This window comes from Octopus sinensis, linkage group LG2, assembly GCF_006345805.1.
Source record: "Octopus sinensis linkage group LG2, ASM634580v1, whole genome shotgun sequence".
Taxonomy (NCBI): Eukaryota; Metazoa; Mollusca; class Cephalopoda; order Octopoda; family Octopodidae; genus Octopus; species Octopus sinensis.
The window spans coordinates 100,580,688-100,594,111 of NC_042998.1; positions in this window are offsets into that span (position 1 = coordinate 100,580,688).

The window sequence follows — 13,424 nt, forward strand, 5'->3', positions numbered from 1 at the left end:
ATTACAAGTAATTAGATCTAATCTGCTGCATTTAGGAATATCAGTGATTTTTAAGAAATAATTTAAATTAAGTATGTGGAATTTAGCGTTGAAATGGAAGTATTACACAAAAAATACTTGCTAAGTTCACTGGCATATATATTGAGAATGTACAAGGTAAAGGCAATATGCTCACTAACATCATAAGGGAGCCTCTAATGATAGCCCAATTTTCTAGAAATTGCAACTTAATCTCCCACAAAGTATACCCCACCTTCTTAAAAGAGGACAAGGCACATTAGATAATGTAGTTTAAAATACTATTAAAAAGAACTGGATGATCATGGTTGAAATATGTTTGATTATAGATTGGTTCAAGCAGGGTTCATCGGGGTCCCAACTGTATGAAATAATTATTTAATTATTTGTTTTTATTGTGAATATTAATCGTTTGTGGTAGATAAATAGTAAATATATAATTTTCAATAATAGTGGCAGTGTGGTAGAAAGCTTGCTTCCTGACCACATGGTTCTGAGTTCAGTCTCATTGCGTGACACCTTGGGCAAGTGTCTTCTACTATAGCCTCAGGCTGACCAAAGCCTTATGGATTATTTTGTTAGACAGAAACTGAAAGAAGCTTGTCATGTGTGTGTGTGTGTGTGTGTGTGTGTGTGTGTGTGTGCGTGTGTGTGTGTGTGTGTGCGTGTGTGTGTGTGTGTGTGTGCGTGTGTGTGTGTGTGTGTGCGTGCGTGCGCATGTGTGTTTCTGTCTGTGTTTGTCCCCCACCACCACTCGGCAACCAGTGTTGGCCTGTTTATGTCCCCGTACCATAACAGTTTGGTAAAAGAGAACAATAAAATAGGTACCAAGCCTAAAAAAAAAAAAATACTTGGGTTGATTCATCCAACTAACAATTCTTCAAGTTGGTGCTCCAGCATGGCTACAGTCTAATGACTAACAATTAGAAGATAAAAGATATAATATCATAAAGGGTGCTTACTGTTTTACAGTACTAATATTAACTTTACACTTACTAAAGTTAGCTATGTTGTGGCATGAAGAGGAATGTTATGTGGTGAGAAAATGCTGTAGGATGTCTGTATCATTATGACATAAAGTCAGGTAATGAGCCAGCAGTATGTAGACTGTTAGCGTAGGTTTGTTCCATAATTTGTACTAAAACAGGATTTTTCATTGTAATGGTCTTAATTGTGAAATAGTGTTTCTGTTGTTATAATCTTTGTTGTGAAACAGTATTGCTATTGTTATGTTCTTTGTTGTGAAATAGCATTTCTCTTGTTTGGTTTTTTGTTCTGAAAATAAGTGTTACTGGTATTATGGTCTTAGTAGGAAATTAAAGATTATTCATAGATACAAGAATTGGTTAAGTGTGGCTGTATGTTTAAGAAGTTTGCTTCACAACCATATGGTTCCTGAGTTCAGTCCCACTGTATGGCACCTTTGGCAAGTGTTGTCTACTACAGCCATGGGTCAACGAAACCTTTGTAAGTGAATTTGGTAGTTGGAAGAAGCCCATTGTATATACATGTGTGTGTGTGTGTGTGTGTGTGTGTGTGTGTGAGTGCGTAACTTTGTGTTTGTGTCTTTGTGTCTGTGTTTTCCCCCCATCATGGCTTGACAACTAGTGTTGATGTGTTTGTCCCCATAACTTCACAGTTCAGCATAAGAGACTGATAGAATAAGTACTAGGCTGAATCTCCTCAAGAACTACGTTAAAGGTACACATATCTGTGGAGTGCTCAGCCACATGCACCTTAATTTCGGGAGCAGGCTGTTCTATTGATCGAATCAACTGGGACTCTCAACATCATAACTGACAGAGCGCCATGATGACTAAGTTACAGAGATGTAAACAAACCAACACAAGTTAAGTGGTGGTGGGGGAAACACACACACACATGTGCATGCACACACACACACGCGCGCGCGCACGCACACACACACACACACACACAAGCACACATATACAACTGGCTTCTTTCAGTTTCTGTCTACCAAATTCACTCATAGGGCTTTGGTTGGCCTGGGGCTACAGTAGGAGACACTTGTCCTAGATCCCACAAGAGGGACTGAACCAGAAACTTAACAGTTGGAAAGCAAGCTTCTTAAAACATAAACATGCCTGGTTATATACCTTCTTACTCTTTTACTTGTTTCAGTCATTTGACTGCGGCCATGCTGGAGCACCGCCTTTTAGTTGAATAAATCAACTTCAGGAATTATTCTTTCTAAGCCTAGTACTTATTCTATTGGTCTCTTTTGCTGAACCAATAAGTTTCAGGGATGTAAACACACCAAAATCAGTTATCAAGCAATGGTGGGGGGACAAACACAGACACACAAATGCATACATATATATATTTTTTATTTTGTCTGAATTTTGTCCTATTTCAACCTGTATTCTCAACCTATGTGCTGGGTAATTATTACAGCATTATTCTATCAGCCAAACCAGGAGAGACCTAATTTTGTTCATATTTAGGAAGTGGCTGTGTCGTAAGAAGCTTGCTTCCCAACCATATGGTTCCGAGTTCAGTCCTGCTGCATGGCACCTTGGGCAAGTGTCTTCTACTATAGCTTCAGACCAACCAAAGCCTTGTGAGTAGATTTGGTAGATGGGAACTGAAAGAAGCACATCGTATATATATATCTATATCTATCAATCTATCTATCTATCTATCTATCCATCTATCTATCTATCTATCTATCTATCTATCTATCTATCTATATATATATGTATATATATATATATATATATATATATATATATATATATATATATATATATATGTATATATATATCTATATATATATATATATATATATATGTATGTATGTATGTATATACAACGGGCTTCTTTCAGTTTACATACGAGGAGCTTCTTTCAGTTTTTGTCTATCAAATCCACTCACAAGGCTTTGGTTGGCCTGAGTGTATAGCAGAAGACATTTGCCCAATGTGCCATGGAGTGGAACTGAACCCAGAACCATCTGGTAGGAAAGCAAGCTTCTTACAACACAGCCACTTCCTAAAAATGAACAAAATTAGGTCTCTCCTGATTTGGCTGATAGAAATAATTGGGGATCATTGAAGAGGTAAGTAATGTAATGCATTCTGGAAGTTCTGGGTGGTTCAACATGTTTATAATATTTTGTAGAATCCATAACGTTATGGAAGCAGGTTGTAAGCACAGATGATATCCCACTGAATTTTTTTTTTTAAATCATTGAAAATAGTGGTTATGTTAATGAAAAAAATATCTATTGAGAAAAAGGGATTGTTTTAGAAATTGGTACCCAATAAAATTTACTTAATGAAGACAGGAAAATAGCATCTTTAGTTCAAAGTGACTAATGATTGTCTAACACTTTTATTGGGTGGAATTGCTATAAGTGATTTAAAATAAAAACCCATGTTAATTTATTGATCAGAAAAACTGCATGTTTTAAAAGATTCCACTACAATTCCCACCAGTTTATTGTAAATACATTAGAAAAGCTTTAGAGTAGTTTTTGACCTGAAACCAAATAATATTAAAAACCAACAAATTTAGATTTTAAAAGTTTTTTACTTTGCACAATGCTCAGAGTCACTGAATTGCATCTAGTGACTTCTGTTGAGATGTTAAGGGTTTGTATTTATCAAAGAATATGATATCCTTGTCATAACTTATGGGCCAGAGGATGAGAGAAATACTCAAGATATACTAATTAAACTTTTGCCAAGACTATTGAAAAGTCAACAGAAGAAAATGCAATTAATTGTATGAAGAATTTTAAGATAAAGAATACGTTCATAAGCATTGAAAAATATTAATGATGCATGATGTGATGTAACAGACTGCTACAACTTGGGAGCTGTTTGGAAAAATATAATCCCTCACAGTGAAAATAATTTTGGTTGTCTGAGGCAAAGTTACAGAGGCTCTAGCAGAAATCATTCAATTTAGCTTACACCAGGGAATAACTACAATGGATAAAGGTTATGCCAGAGAATTGCTTGATGTGGACTTCAGTGAGGAAGACCTTCTAAATTTATAGTAGCAACGTGCACATGGTGAGAAAGATGGTCAAGACAGAACAGACAAAACACAGATGAAAGAACTCTCAGTTAAAGAATGTGATGTTATTTAAAATATATTTAAGATGGAAAGCAGAGGTTTATGGATATGGGTTTGAATGTATAGGGAGTGATGCAAGTCAGAAAAAAAAAAGTTGAAAATATGGTTAGCTACTATACATAATGAGAAGGAAGAAAAATTGTAACAAACAACACTTTCACAATATAAAAAAAACCCAGTACAAATATTTGGGACTTTTTTTACGTAAGTGGACTAAGGGAAATATTTCAGAGTCACCAGTGGTATGTGTATGACCAATATAGAGGCATATCAAATACTATTCAGCATAAATCTTTGACTTAAAATTATCTCTAGAGGATGTGTCAGAATCACCAAGTATGTATGTATGTATATCTTTGTCGTCATCATCATCATCATCAACAACATGAAAACGTAATTTATGCTCTTACAGTGCTGTCTTTAACATGAAACTTTTTGTCACTTATATTACATCCTTTTATTGTCATACATGTCACACCAGGTGAATGAAAATTGTAACCACAGACAGTCTGCTCAGCAAATTAACCCTTTTGACATCAACCTGACTGAAACCAGCTCTGGCTCTGAGTACAAATGTCTTGTTTGCATAAATTTTGAATTAAAATCTTTCACCAAACCTTAGTCACAATCAATGTTCCTAACACTAGCTTAATGATAACTAAGTTATTTTACTAAATTCTTTGTTATATTTAAAGTAATTGAAAGAAATACAAAGCATCTCAAAACAAATACAGTAGCGAAAGGGTTAATCAGCACTTTTTGAAATTTCAAGGTCAATGTAAATATATACTGTGAGACTTTTTATGCTGCTCTGGGGAAATTCAGAGGAATTAGCAGTTGATATTTTCAGGTGATTAGGTGGTGAGGTGGCAGAATTGTTTGCATGCTGGACAAAATGCTTAGCAGCATTTCATCCATGTTTACATTCAGAGTTCAACTTTGCCACCAAGGTTGACTTTGCCTTTCATCCTTCCAGGTCAATAAAATAAGTACCAGTTAAGTACTGTGGTCAATGAAATTGACTTATCCCCTCCCCCAAATTTCTGGCCTTGTGCTGTATTTTGAGATCAATATTTTCAGGTGAAAAAGATTTTGCACAATGTCATGCACGTCACACTTTTCGGATCCTTTTCAAGAAATTCCACATACATTTCAGGGAAAAAATTCTGTTAAATACTTGCCTGGGTAGTTAAAGTTTATTCTTTTACTCTTTTACTTGTTTCAGTCATTTGACTGTGGCCATGCTGGAGCACTGCCTTTAGTCGAGCAAATTGACCCCAGGACTTATTCTTTGTAAGCCTAGTACTTATTCTATCGGTCGCTTTTGCCAAACTGCTAAGTTACGGGCACGTAAACACACCAGCATCGGTTGTCAAGCGATGTTGGGGGGACAAACACAGACACACACACATATATATATATATATATATATATATATATACATATAAATATATGCGACAGGCTTCTTTCAGTTTCCGTCTACCAAATCCACTGAAAATGCTTGTTGGCCCGAAGCTATAGTAGAAGACACTTGTCCAAGGTGACATGCAGTGGGACTGAACCTGGAACCATGTGGTTGGTAAGCAATCTACTTACCACACAGCCACTCCTGCACCTATACTTACCACACAGCCACTCCTGCGCCTATACTGTGGAAAATGAATTAATACAATTCTTATAAATGTCCAACATTTATAACTTAAGTATTTTGTAATTTGCATCTCTGTCTTGTTCGTCACATGAGACTATCTCTTCTGCTTGCCTATGGTTATGATGTATTTATTTAGACAAAGAAAACTGTTATGTATAATGATCATAAAAATTATTATTATAATTACTATAGCTTGTTCTGTCATGACCAATGCAAAATGAAGATGGTATCTTGCTTTGAGGCTGTTGCTACAGTTCATGTTATAGCTCCCAGCAGATGTTGGTTTCCCATGCTAGATTGTCTCTCTCCCTAAGTTCATCATGAGATACCTGCAGCAGACTTTTTTTTTATTACATATTTGGTTTGTTTTATCTCTTTGTTTGTCTGTCCATTTGTCTGTCTATCTCTGTCTATCCATCTATCTATCTATCTGTCTGTCTGCATGTCTATCTGTTTGTGTGTCTATCTATCTATCTGTCTGTCTATCTGCCAGCCTGCCTGCCTGTCTGCCTACCTGCCTGTCTGTCTGCATGTTTGTCTCTGTCTCTGTCTGTTTCTATCTATCTATAAATCTATCTATCTATCTATCTATCTGTTGTAGTGGTGTGCTTCCTGTTTGCTAAAACTGCTCAACAATTTACTTAGTCAAAGGTAAGGGATTGGTTAAAAAGATTGTAGGAAGATAGAAATACAAAGAGGGGAGAGGATAGAATGAGAGAAGAGAGCAAAAAGTAAACAAGAGAAAGAAAAGGAGCAAAGAAAAAGAGAAAAAATGAGAAAGAAAAAGGATGAATGAAAGAAAGGAAAAAAAGGAGGAAAGAAAAAATAAAGAATGAGAAGAAAGAAGAAAGAAGAAAGAGAGAAAGGAAGAAAGAAAGCAAAAGAAAAGAAAGAAAGGCTTTAAGCAATAAAGAAATTAGTAATATTTTATTTAGCTTTGAGTTAATGAAAACCCATGTGAAGCTCAGGACTTAAATTTTATATAATCTTAGTATATTGTGATAATTCTATTTTGCTCTTTTTCAGATACAGTATATTTAGGACTACATCATTGAATGTGTTCTTCCCTTTTTAAATGGTAAAATGTAATTTGAGAGAAATTTGACCGCTATTTCTAGTATATCAGTGGCTGGTAATTCTTGTGTGTACATGTGTGCATATCTATGTGTGTGTCTGAGTGTCTTTGCATGTGTGTGTATGAGTGTCTGCTTTGAATATGTATGAAGCAGGGAAGGAAATCATTAGTAAAACATCCACCAAATATGATGAATTTTCTCATGAATATTTTCCCTGTAACCAAAAATAAACTGGAGATTGACATAGGAAAACATGTTATGGTGTAAATTTAAGGAAATGCTGATATGGGAAAGTAAGCTGTAGACCATGGGATGTGAACAAGAAAAAACAAGTGAAAAACGGAGTTAAATAAAGGTGAGAAGGCTTCGTTTGAGGATATTAATAATACACAACTGCTACCCGATATTATAACACAATTCAGGCAACACATATGTAACACAATCAGCATTCAATGAAACAACGCATCTTACATGCATAGAAGATATTTTATACAACAAGCACATGAAACATTAAACTAAAAACGAAACAAATTAGAAACATCAAAACAAAATAGATGCAGCATGCAAGCATCAGTCTGCAATTGCAAATGATGGTGCTGTCCACATCTCAGAAACAGTTTTGTGTGAGCTTATATGGCACCATCTGGTGGTGCAATACAATGATAATAATCCTTTCTACTAAAGGCACAAGGCCTAAAATTACAAAACTGGCATACACAGATGTGACAGTATTTGATTAAATAGGCATCTATGTATCATGACCTGCCCATGGCAATGAAAGTGAGTTCTAGAAGTGCTGTGTGTCCCACCCACACTTAACAAGAAAATTTCTCACATACTCTACCACAACAAACCAAACAACATCTCTACATCTCTTCCTCACATTTCCACTTCATGCACTAGGTTTATCTCCCAATCACCAATCCTGTCCTCTTGGACCTGTGCCACTGTATCATTGCTCTCCGCTAGCTTCTAACCTGTGTGTTCCACCCATGCCCTGTCTCACTGTATCATTGCGTATGCCGAGCACTTTGCCACAATCTCTATCCAACTGTCTCCTACTCTCTCTTTCTCCTTCACTTTCCTAAGGTTGGATGAATTTCCTTTGTGACAGTGCACCTGTTTCTGTCTTCATTCCTGATCTCTCTCTCCCTCTCTGACCTGGTAACCTTGTACCTCTTCTACAGCAAGACACTGCCTCATGCCTCTCTATAACCTTTCATCATCCAATACAAAATCACTCCTCCAATGACCCCCTCCCTCTTCAAAAGTTTTTTTTTGTCTTGCAAGTACTTGGTGACAATGTAAAGTGGTTGGCATTTGGAAGGGCATCCAGCTGTAAAAACCTTGCCAAAACTAACCTCGCCTGTGCTTGTGCCATGAAAAAAGCACAAAGTCCACTCTCCTGAGTGGTTGTTGTTAGGAAGAGCATCCAGCTGTAAAAATCCTGCCAAAACAGTTACAGAAGTCTGGCCGGCTCTTGTCAAACCATCCCACCCATGCCAGCATGGAAGGCAGACATTAAATGATGATGATGATGATGATGATAGGCTTGGAAGCTATTCATAACATCAGTAAATGTGTTATTCACTTTTTATTATATCAAAGATGACGGATTCTTATCCAAAGCATGTGGCTGGCTTCAAGTATGCACCATTGGAAAGTTTATAATAAAAATAATAATAATAATCCTTTCTAGTAAAGACACAAGGACTGAAATTTGGGGGTAGGAGACAGGTTGATTACATTGACCCCAGTGTTTTACTGGTACTTAATTTATTGACCCCGAAAGGATGAAAGGCAAAGTCAACCTTGGCAGAATTTGAACTCAGAACATGCAAATAGATGAAATGGCTCTAAGCATTTTACCCAGCATGCTAACACTTCTGCCAGCTTGCCACCTTAATAATAATAATAATAGTAATAATAATAATAACAATAATAATCCTTTCGATTATTGGCACAAAGCCTGAAATTTTGGAGGAGGGGGCTAGCCAATTACATCGACCCCAGTGCTCAACTGGTACCCATTTTATTGACCTCGAAAGATGAAAAGCAAAGTTAACTTCAGTGGAATTTGTACTAAGAACATACACAAATATAAAATGCTGCTAAGCATTTTGCCCAGCATGCTAACATTTCTACCTGCTTACTGTCTTAATAATAATGCTTTCTTTATTAACCACTTAGGGTTCACAAAAACATTAGGGAAGGTACAAGACAATACAATGTGGGTTATATAAAATGTGAGTAAAATGTTTAAAAAATTAACAAGGAATGATTCCCCAAAAGAAGGAGATTGCCTAGAGCTGCTTAAGGGAATCCCACAAAACTACTGGGGCCAATAATAATCCTTTCTACTACAGGTACAAAGCCTGAAATTTTGAGGGAAGGGGTTAGTCAATGAAATCGACCCTAGTGCTCAACTGGTACCTATCGTATAGACCCTGATAGAATGAAAGGCAAAGTCAACCACAGAAAGTAAAACTGAAATGCTGCTAAGCATGCTAACCATGCTAATGGTTCTGCCAACTTGCTACTTTAATAATATTACTATACTAATGGTTTCAATTTCTGTAAGTCATTCACCTGCATGCAATATTTTCTTGTTAAATCCCTTTCTCCATCTCTGGTTTTGAAATCTTTTCTGCCCAATACCTGTTTTTCCTCCTCTTCTCCCGTATTTGGCACCAAATTCATCTGGTCCTTCCTTCCCAGAACTGTGACCCTCTTGAATTCCCTTCCTGCTAATGTTTTTTTTCCCCTTCACACATCTGCATTGACCTTCTCCTTTCGAAATATTGTGAACTCATCCACCTACCCACTCTCTCCAATCCCTAGTCCATGATGCTACATAAATTATTACTCTTAATTTAGTACATTACTCTTTTACTCTTTTACTTGTTTCAGTCATCTGACTGCGGCCATGCTGGAGCACCACCTTTTAGTACTTATTCTATCGGTCTCTTTTTGCCGAACCGCTAAGTGACGGGGACGTAAACACACCAGCATCGGTTGTCAAGCAATGCTAGGGGGACAAACACAGACACACAAACACACACACATATACATATATATACATATATACGACAGGCTTCTTTCAGTTTCCGTCTACCAAATCCACTCACAAGGCATTGGTTGGCCCGGGGCTATAGCAGAAGACACTTGCCCAAGATGCCACGCAGTGGGACTGAACCCGCAACCGTGTGGTTGGTTAGCAAGCTACTTACCACACAGCCATTTACAATTGACGGATATTTTGCTTGTTGTTAACAATGTTTCAGCTGATATACTCTCCAGCCTTCATCAGGTGTCTTGGGTTCTCATTCCTAAGGTATTTTTTGATGTTGTTGTTATTATTATTATTATTCAGGTCACTGCCTGGAATCAAACTTGGAATCTTGGGGTTAGTAGCCTGTACTCTTAACCACAAAGCCATCGATTCCAGGCAGTGACCTGAATAATAATAACAACATCGAAAAATACCTTAGGAATGAGAACCCAGGTTCGAAATTTCCCCAGGACACCTGATGAAGGCTGGAGGGTATATCTGCTGAAATGTTGTGTTAACAACAAACAAGATGAGGACAAATATCCATCAATTATAAATAATGTACAAGTTACTTAGTGACCTCACTGCTGCCATGTAAATTCTACCCAGTACACTCTGCAAAGTGGTTGATGTTAGGAAGGGCATCCAGCCATAAAAAAAACCCATACAAAAACAAACAGCAGAGCTTGGTGTAGTCTTCTGACTTGCCTGTTCCTGTCAAACCATCCAACCTACACCAGCATGGAAAATGGACATTAAATGATGGTTGTAAGAATTTTCCATGCACCATTCAGTACATTTCTTATTATTATACCTATTTCAAATGATGCTAAAAGCTTATTTAAGTTATTTCTCATTCCTTAATTTTATTTCTTATTGCAGTATGTTATTTTAAAGTACCCCTTCTTTTTTATTTCATTTTTTTAAAATACTTAAAAGCGGAGAAAGACAGCGCCTATTTCACAATCTGTAAAACTGGTAAGAGAAATGAAGGGAATTATCTTCAGACTGGAAATCTGAAGAAAGGAAATGAAATTCATTGTAACAATCCCATTTTATTAAAGGTGTTTACTTTACTAACTGTTGTAATAGTGTAGAGGTGGAGCAAAGGGATAATCCTTCATAACAAGATTTGAACTAAGAATCCCAAAGAAGGAAATTAAATATTGTAAAGCATTTAATCTGGTGCTTTGTTTTTCTTGTGAATAAATTTTTTTAAAGCCACTTAAAAGGTGACATATTTAATTACTTGTGCGATAAACAGAGCCAGCTGCTTCTTGTTTCATGATCAAAGAGGATATGTTGACAGGTGATCAAACATATTGACATTTTGCTAAGAAAACCTGGGACATAGCTGTTGTTGCATAGTCCTAGGTCAGCCCTGACTGAATAAATCTATGGCCAAAAGCATTCCAGGCTTGACCATCCCATCTTTTATTCAGTGTACCTAGGACTGCATTATCTAGTGTGTCCTAGATGGTGTATGATTTGGGGAAGATTTGGCTGCTATTTCTACAGGTCAAGTGACTGCATAAACTTTCCTTGTTGGCCCACTGAGACATAATTAATTCTAACAGTTAAGTGAATAGAATCATGCAACCAGGCTTCACCCTTCAGCATTTAGATTACTGGTCAAATGTAATGCTTATTTATTCCTGTTGTATTAATCATGCAATGTCTTGTGGCATCAAGATTTTGATGATGAGGGTAGCTGTGAGAGGCAGGATCTGATCCATTTCAATGTAAAATAGGTAGAATATTTTGGCTGGTTTAAATTCTAAAGTTGTTAAACTCCCAAACTGTAAACCTATTCTCCAAAATATCATTTTAACTCCACTTCTACTAAATAACCTTCCTAAAAGAAGCTACCAAGGAACTTCAGGCCTGTTAGAAATAGCAACCAAATCACCATTATATCATACCCACTGACTTAAAAATGTGGGAAAGGATAAACTGTAAAATATATCATATAGAAAAGTGGCAAGCTGGCAGAAACATTAGCATGCCGGGCAAAATGCTTAGTGGTATTTTGTCTGTCTTTACGTTCTGTGTTCAAATTCCGCCAAGGTCGACTTTGCCTTTCATCCTTTCGTGTTGATAAATTAAGTACCAGTTGCGTTCTGGAGTCGATGTAATCGACTGGTCCCCTCCCCCAAAATTTTGGGCCTTGTGCCTAGAGTAGAAAAGAATATATCATATAGAAAACCAAAAAGAAATATAATGTTAGGATGGTCATGGCATGAGAGCATTTGATCAAAAGTTGACTCAAAGCTAACTCAGGGCTAAGCAACAGCAACCTTTGAAATATGTGTTAAACAGAGAAAAAAACCCATTTTTTAAAAAGCTATTATTAATACAGGGAATGGACAATAGACTTGGTAGAGCAATGGATAAAATATCTCATTTTTGATATTTGCTCACATCCCTTACATTTTGAGCTCAAATCCTACTAAGGTTTCATTTTACTTTTCATCTGCCTGAAGTTAATAAAATAGGTATCGGTCAATAAAAATAAGCACTGGAGTCAATGTAAGCATTAATATTCTAGAAGGCAGTGCTTCAGTATGGTCACATTCAAGTGAGTGAAAAAAATTAAAAAGACTGATAAAATGTTGTGATAAACTATAGTGTAATTCATCAATAACTGCAGTTTCTGGAGCTGAAACATCAGTAACATTTCCTAAAGGAGTATACACTGAGATGGTTTTTAGATATTTTTATCAGGGCCTGTTCCACCAGGGCTACAGTTCTGGGAAGGAAGGACCAGATGAATTTGGTAACAAATATGAGAGAAGATAGGAGAAAAGACAGGTGTTGTGGGGGAAATGACTGTAACAATAATATAATAGGCAGAGAGAGGCAATAGCAAGAAAGCTAATGCTTGTAGTGTATTGGTGAAGGCATCATTAACAGAATGGCCTGCATCTGGTTGTTGTCTACAAGCATCTTGCCACTATGTGGTATGAGTACCATGTGAACAGTACACCAAAGTGGGTTTTAGTTTCTGACCCTGAAAGATCATTAAGGAGTGAGAAGCCTAGTATTTGTAAACAACTTTAAGGGTTACAATGGTGCATTGGTGGTAAAGTATAGCAGCAACTGTGTCTTTGTACTATTCAAAGAGATGAGGTTGTAAGGTTATTATTCATGTTAATGCTGCAGATCTGGTATAAGAAGCTTACATTGTGTGTGGATAATGCCTGTGTCTAGAACATTTAGGGATAAAGTGCGATATCATCTGCATAGGTGTTCAGGTAGTTTAAAATGACAACACATAGGTCAGTGATTCTTAATTGGGATCCATATGACCCTTAGAGGTTCATATAAAATTTAGTTGCTAAAATTTATCAGCAATAAATTGGTTATACTTTCACAATAAATAAAAAAATTTTTAAACAATTTTTGATATAAAATTCCTAATAATATTTAATTATAAAAATATAATAGGTTTTTTTTAAAACATCAAATAGCTATGGATGTCCACCCAAACAAAATAGGACTCAAAGAGGTCAACACATAAAAA